A 7,156-nucleotide genomic window follows, 5' to 3' on the forward strand; every position below is an offset into this window, starting at 1 on the left:
CCCTCTTAGTCCTGTTTCCAGGTTCCCTCGTCCCCAGCTCCTGCTCTGGAGTAGAGTATTACCTCTTACCTCCCACTCACACACACGTGTCTGCTCCATCTTGCCAACAGATACATCAATTCTTCATTAAATCAACATTCAATACATACTCAATTATTTCCACATAAATGTTCACAGCTTGCCACTTGGCTTGTTATGCCTGTATATTCTTTCTTTTAAGACTGTAATGATTGATTCCTTTTGTTTACTTAATTTAAAAAGGTATTCAACCCTCAAACTTGGTTAACAGTTTTGGCTTCTTTCTTGAAGGCTTGTTACAAAGTGCAATCGTCAGCTGTCTGTCCTTCAGACTGAGGCCTGAGGAAGGTGACCAGGTGCCCTGGCGCCTGGACAACGCTTGTCAACCATGGGCAGCAGTGTAGGAGTGTGGGCCAGACGCCCAGCTATTTCTCACAAGTAATCCTCCATGTGAAAGAACCTCAGGGCTTCTACTCTTTTTCCAGGAACAGTCCTCTTGTCCCCTCCCTGAGGCTTGCCAACCTAGCTGCCAGCTTGCCGGGAGCCTGGCTGGAAGGGAGCCTGGGGCTCACCCTTCAGTGTGCCAGCTTTCCAGTTGGTCCATTTTCCTTCCAGTCCCTCCTTCCAGGAGCCCCACCCTCCCACGCCATGCCAGCGCCGCCTGCCCAGACCCCTGGGGCTCCCCTCTGCAGCTGAGGCTCCTGTCCCCTGGGGGCAGAGGATGCCTCTCTCAGGCCTCCTGTGTTCCCTCTCTCCTGGCCCTTATCCCTGATGTTCCTGATGCTCCTGGGGTTTCGGTGATTTCATTCCTGGCAGCTTCCCTACCCGCCACAGGCTGAGAGCTGAGCTTTCTGTGGTTCTCACAGGAGCTGTGGGCTCCTCCCTACTTCTCTCCAGCTCCTGGAACTGTGCGTGTGCTAATGTGAATTCTGGGGGGAGAGACCAGGAAGGCAAGTTCGGAGCAGTTCATCCCTTTGAGATCCGTTAGGAACAGAGCTGAAATACTGAGATGCCTGTCTCCAGGCCAGCCTCCTGGTGCCTGGACTAGAGCGCCGGGGCTCTTGTGAGTGGAGGAGGATCTGCGCATTTCTGCTCGACAAGCGCAGGGTGTAAGCAGGAGCACGTGTTGAGGGTGCTGGGGCTCTCTGTGGGGTGAGGCCTGGGAGGGAGGCTGGGCACTGTGGAGGCCCACTGGGGGCACCCCTCCTCTGGCCCAGTCAGTGGAGATGACCAAGAGTCCCATTCAGTCTCTTGGGTCTCTCAGCACAGAGCATGCCGAGGGCTGTGGACTCAGCCATTCCAGCCCTGGGAGACTCCCTGGGGGCCTTCACTGGGGGCCTCAAAGACCCTGACGGCTGTGGTGCAGGCCTGGCCCTTCCCCTGTCTCTGCCTGGGCTCAGCAGGACCCGTCACTAAGTAAAGCTGGCTTGGAAGCCATGCTGGACACACTGGAGATTGTTCCTGCTGACACTGCCCACCACAGGTGACAGCAGGGACTGCATGCAATTGGGGCACAGAGAGGGGGTGAGGGAGTCACTGGGAGCGGAGCAGCAAAAGATGTGTGCACAAACCCGGACTCTCAGGGCCAGAAGTCTGTGCTCGGAGCCCGTCCGGGCTAAAGTGTCAGGTGTGGGTTGGGTCTGCTTGTGTAGCTGAGATGGGCAAGAGTTGTTTGGAAGCTCCATGAGTGGTGACCAAGGGCTGCACGAGACCACGACAGAAGGGATCAGAGGGGAGAACGGCATGGAAGAGCACCACTGTGCAGGGGGGCAGATGGGAGGAGGCAGGGGTGGCTGAATGAGGGTCCTGAAGGCCTGCTTCTCCCCGGGGCCCACTGCCGCTGGCCACATTGTGGCTCTCAGCCCGGCACTTACACCACTTCTGTAATTCTCTGACACCAACTGGGTGTGCAACAGTTCAATTCTGAGACTAACTACCCAGAGTTAGCATCCGACCCCACAGGTTTTAGCGTCAGTCCCACAAGACTGCCCCATTTCGGAGGCTAGTCACAAATTGGGTATTCAGGCTACCCACACTTCTTTCTGACTTGGCTACAAATTTGGGGGTTCCCGTGACCCCCTCCAGCTCAGGTTTGATAATATGCTAGAATGGCTCACAGGACTCAGGAAAATGCTTTACTTAAGTTTACTGATTTATCAGAAAGGATACAAGTTGGGAACAGTCAAGTGGAAGAGATGCATGAGGTAAGGTATGGGGTCGGGGTGGGGGTGGCTGCAGAGCATCCATGCCCTCTCCAGCTGTGCCGCCCTCTCCAGCTGCACCGCCCTCCCACCGCATGGATGCGTCCGCCAACCCAGAAGCTCTTCGAATCTTGTCGTTCCAGTTGTTATAACCCACCCTCTAGCTGCCCCTCCCCAGAAGGTGGGGGTTAAGGTTGGGGTGGGGGCCTCTAATCACTTGTTGGTCTTTCTGGTGACCAGCTCCTGTCCTGAAGCTATCTAGGGGCCCCACCTTGAGTCACCTCATTAGCATGGACTCAGGTGTGGTCATAAAGGGCTTCTGATGAATAACAAAAGACATTCCTGTGGCTCAGGAAATAACAAGGGTTTTAGGAGCTCTGTGCCAGGAACTGGGGACAAAAGACAAATAAATATTATGATACAACAGATGGAATATGTGGTAGGTAATTGAGTGCCCCACCCCCTAATTGATTCTAATCTCAGTTGACATCTTTTAAACACTGATCTCATGTATAAATCATAAAGTTTATCAGAGGCTTGGCCTGAACTAGGCCGCCGACCACTGGGCACAGGGGGTGGAACAGGCAGGCATCTTTCAAGACCCATCACACAGTAACCATGGAGCCGCAGAGTGCCAAGTTCCTACAAAGCCCCGACCCCCAGCGTCTTCGTGTGGCCTGAGTGATGATTATGGGGATATAGCCGGGCGGGAGGCTGTGGCTAGTGGTGGTCGAGGAAAGTGCCCAATATCATACATTGAGTGAGAGCTCTTTGGGGTACAGGAGAGTGGTTGACTCTGCAGTCTGGCCTTCAGAAGCGTGGAGAGACTGTCTCGTGCAACAGGTCCAGCCCTAGGGGTGGGCACTGAAAGTCTACCAAACCGAAAGCCTTAGGTCTTTCCCAAAGGGGGCTTGAACTCGAGCCCCAGCTCCCAGGAATGCCTGTCTGTCTCTCCTAAGTGGTGTGCAGAGACCACTGGAAACCCTGGAGATCCCAAGATGTGGACTTCTGGACACCGACATCACCTACTTGTCCCAGAGCCTTGATGCCGCCCACCTGAGGAAGCTGGATCTGAGTGGCAACGACCTGTCCCACGTGGTCCCTGGGCGCCTAGAGACCTTGCTGGAGGAGGTCTCAGGGACGCTGCAGCACCTGGACCAAACCACTGCCGCTGAAGGACGCCCACCTCTGTGCCATCCTGCCGGCCCTGTGGGACCAGGTCCCGCCTCAGCCTCCTGGTCATCTCCAACAACCTCATCCCAAGCTGGCTGTCCTGCACACAATGCAGCACTTGGTGCTGGAGAAGCTGAAAATTGTGAAGTGCCCTGTTGAATGCTTTCAAAATGTGGATGGCCACAGCGGGTTAACGTCAACGGAGAGGAACTTGTCTGGGTGCGCACCAAGTTTGCGGGAGATGTTGCAAGCCTTGAGGTGGTCTGACGGGGAGTGGAGAACTTCCGTCTTTCTTCCCGTGCAGTAGCTGTACCAGACATGACGGGTACGCAGAGCAGCAGTGGGCAGCGCCGTGGCAACAAACACCTGACGTTGATTTTAAAGAAAACTCTCCAAGTAAAGGAGTAATCAAAATAATCTTGTGGTGGCCTCTTTTATGTAATATCTTGTGTTTTATATTCCAGTCTCAGGATTCTGGGGCTCGAGTTTCAGGAATGTAGCAGGTGTTCATTGAGCATCTGCAGTGTAATGGGCCACGATTGTTCTAGGCGCTGGGTGTAAAAAGACAAAGAGGACCCCCAGCGCATGTGCCCGCTGGCCTATTTGTTACTTCTTTTCTGTTTTGCTTCGCTGCAGTGTTCCTCCTCTCCTGGGCCACATCAAATCGGGTGAGTTAGTTAGTCTCGCTGAGCTTCAGTTCATCACCTGTAAAATGGAGAAAACGTCATCTGGTATTCCGTCAAGAGAAACGAGAGGGGGCCTCTGGGAAGGTGTTGAGCACAATGCATTCACTTGCTCATCACGCAGAAGTGTGTGCTGAGACTCTGCTCTTCCCCAGGCACTGTTCCCAGAGCTGGGGGAGCAGACAGGAAGAGACGTACAAGGTTCGTGCTTTTCAGGAACTTGTACCGAGACGGGTGATCTAGACAATAAGCGAGTTACCAAACCAATAAGATAACTTCAAATACGAGCCATGAAAACAAATCACACAATGCCGTAGGAGGCTGGGGGTTGAGGGGTGAGTCGTAACTTATGCTCGGTGGGGTGGGAATGAAGCCCTCTCTGTGACGAAGATGTTTGAACTGATGTCCGAATGTTGAGAAGTGATGAACCGTAAGATAGGGGGACAGGCGTCCTGGGCAGAGGAAACAAGTGGAGAGGGAAATACTTCAAATGATGAAAGAAAAAAGTTGATGGGACTGGAACTTAGAGAAGTAGAGGAATGTGTTAAGAAATGAAATTGGTGATTCCACAGTGACTGGATCACACGTTAAGTGAATATGAGTCTATTCGTGCTAACGTTGTCACATCTTTGAAACTACCTTCAATGACATTATGAATACTAGGAGGACATGCAGAGTAACATCTTAGTTATAGCAGATTTCTCATCAGAAACTAACACACAAGTCAATGAAGTGACATCTTTAAAGTGCCACTCATAATGCTATACCCAAAGTGCCTTTTAAAAATATTAACAGAGGAGAAACAAAGACTTCTTCATACAAACAAAAACTGAGAGCATTTATTGCCAGCATACCTACTCTACAAGAAACTTTGAAGAGTTCTTCAGGAAGAGAGTATGATACTGGACAGAAACGGGGATCTATCAAAGAAACAAAGGTCCTTAGAAATGGACAAAAAAAGTAAATATAAAGGCCTTTTTCTTATTTCTGACAATCCTAATAGATAATTGATTGTGTAACACAAAAATAGTAGTAATATCATGGATTTATGGCATATGTAAAAGTAAAGTATATGACAATGATACTACAAAAGATGGGAAAGAGGAATTGGAGGTACGCTGCTGTTTGTCTCTTCCCCTATACGTGAAGTGGTATAATATTATCTGAAGCTAGTCTGTGATTAATTAAAGATGTATATTGTAAGTACCAGGATAGTTACCTAATAAATGATAAGCCAATAGTGGAAATAAAATGACATCATAAAAATACTCATTTAATCACCTCCTCTCACGTAAGTAAGACAAGGAGAGGCGGGGGTTGGGGGAGGAGGGGGGAAGGAATGAAGACCAAATGGAACAAATAGAAAACAATCAGCAAGACGGAAGATTTTAATCTAATCATATCAATTACATTAAATGTAAATAATCTAAGTGATTAAAACAGATTGTCAGAATGCATAAAAAAGCAAGCACCGGGGCTGGCCCGGTGGTACAGCGATTAAGTTCACACATTCCACTTCGGCGGCCCGGGGTTCACCGGTTCGGATCCCGGGTGTGGACATGGCACCGCTTGGCAAACCATGCTGTGGCAGGTGTCCCACATATAAAGTAGAGAAAGATGGGCACAGATGTTAGCTCAGGGCCAGTCTTCCTCAGAAAAAAGAGGAGGATTGGCAGCAGATATTAGCTCAGGGATAATCTTCCTAAAAAAAAAGAAAGGCAAGAGCCAACTATATGCTGGCTAAAAGATAGCTTAAAATAAAAGTTAAAAATAAAAAGATAGACAAAAGATATTCCATGCAAACACTAGAATCAAAAGCTGGAGACTTATTAGACAAAGGAGACTTCAGGAAAAAAATATTATCAGGGATAAAGAGATATTAAATAAGGATAAAGGGCTCAATTCACTGAGAAGACATAATAATCCTAAATGTGTATTCACTAACAATGGAACTTCAAAATATATGAAGTAAATACTAATAGAACTGAAAAGAGAGAGAGACAAATCTACAAGTAGAGCTAACAAATAAGTTTAACAAAGTCAGAGGACACAAGATTGATGTGAAAAGATCAATTGTATTTCTATACTTAGCAATGAATAATTGGAAGTTGAAATTTGTAAAACAGATCCATTTGCAATAGCATGAAATATATTAAATATTTAGACATAAATCTAACAGTATATGTTCAGGAACTGTATGCTGAAAACTATAAAGCACTGAAAAAAAGACCTAAATAAATGGAGAGATATACCATGTTCATAAATTGGAAGACTCCATCTTAAGAGGTCAGTTCCCCAAACCGATCTATAGATTCAGACTTCCAGCAGGATTTGTTCTAGAAATCAAAAAGATTCTAACATTTATATGGAAAGATTAAATAATTTTGAAAAAAGAAGAACAGTTTGGAGAACTCACACTGTTTGATTTAAGGGCAGATAATAAAAGTAATTACCAAGTCAGTGCAGTATTGGCAAAAGAATAGATATACCGAGCGAGCAGTAAAACAAAGTAGAGAAGCATACACATAATATGGTCAGTTGCTTTTTGAGAAAGTTCCAGAGGTAATTCACTGGAGGAAGGACAGTCTACTGAACAACTGAGCATCCATATGCAAAAAAAAGCACCTCAAATTATACCTGGCATCATATACAATTATAAAATTATTTCAAAATAGCCCATAAACCTAAATAGAAATCCTAAAACTATAAAACTTGTAGAAGAAAATATAGGAGAAAAATCTTCGTGACCTTGGATTAGGCAAATATTTCTTAGGTGTGACAGCAGAAGTGCTCTCTATCCATAAAAGAAAAAGTTGATAACTTCATAAAAATTAGCAACTCTTGTTCTTCAAAAGACACTGTTAAGAAAATTAAAATACAAGCCAGAGACTGGGAGAAAATATTCACAAGACACATATCTGATAAAAGGCTTGTATCCAGGCTGTATAAAGACTTCTCAAAATTCAATAATAAGAAAATAATTAAATTTTTTAAAGGACAAAAGATTTGAACAGATACTTCATTAAGGAAGATATATAGAAGTCCAATAAGCACATGAAAAGATGTTCAACATCATTAACC

Source organism: Equus asinus, chromosome 8 (genome assembly GCF_041296235.1).
Source record: "Equus asinus isolate D_3611 breed Donkey chromosome 8, EquAss-T2T_v2, whole genome shotgun sequence".
Taxonomy (NCBI): Eukaryota; Metazoa; Chordata; class Mammalia; order Perissodactyla; family Equidae; genus Equus; species Equus asinus.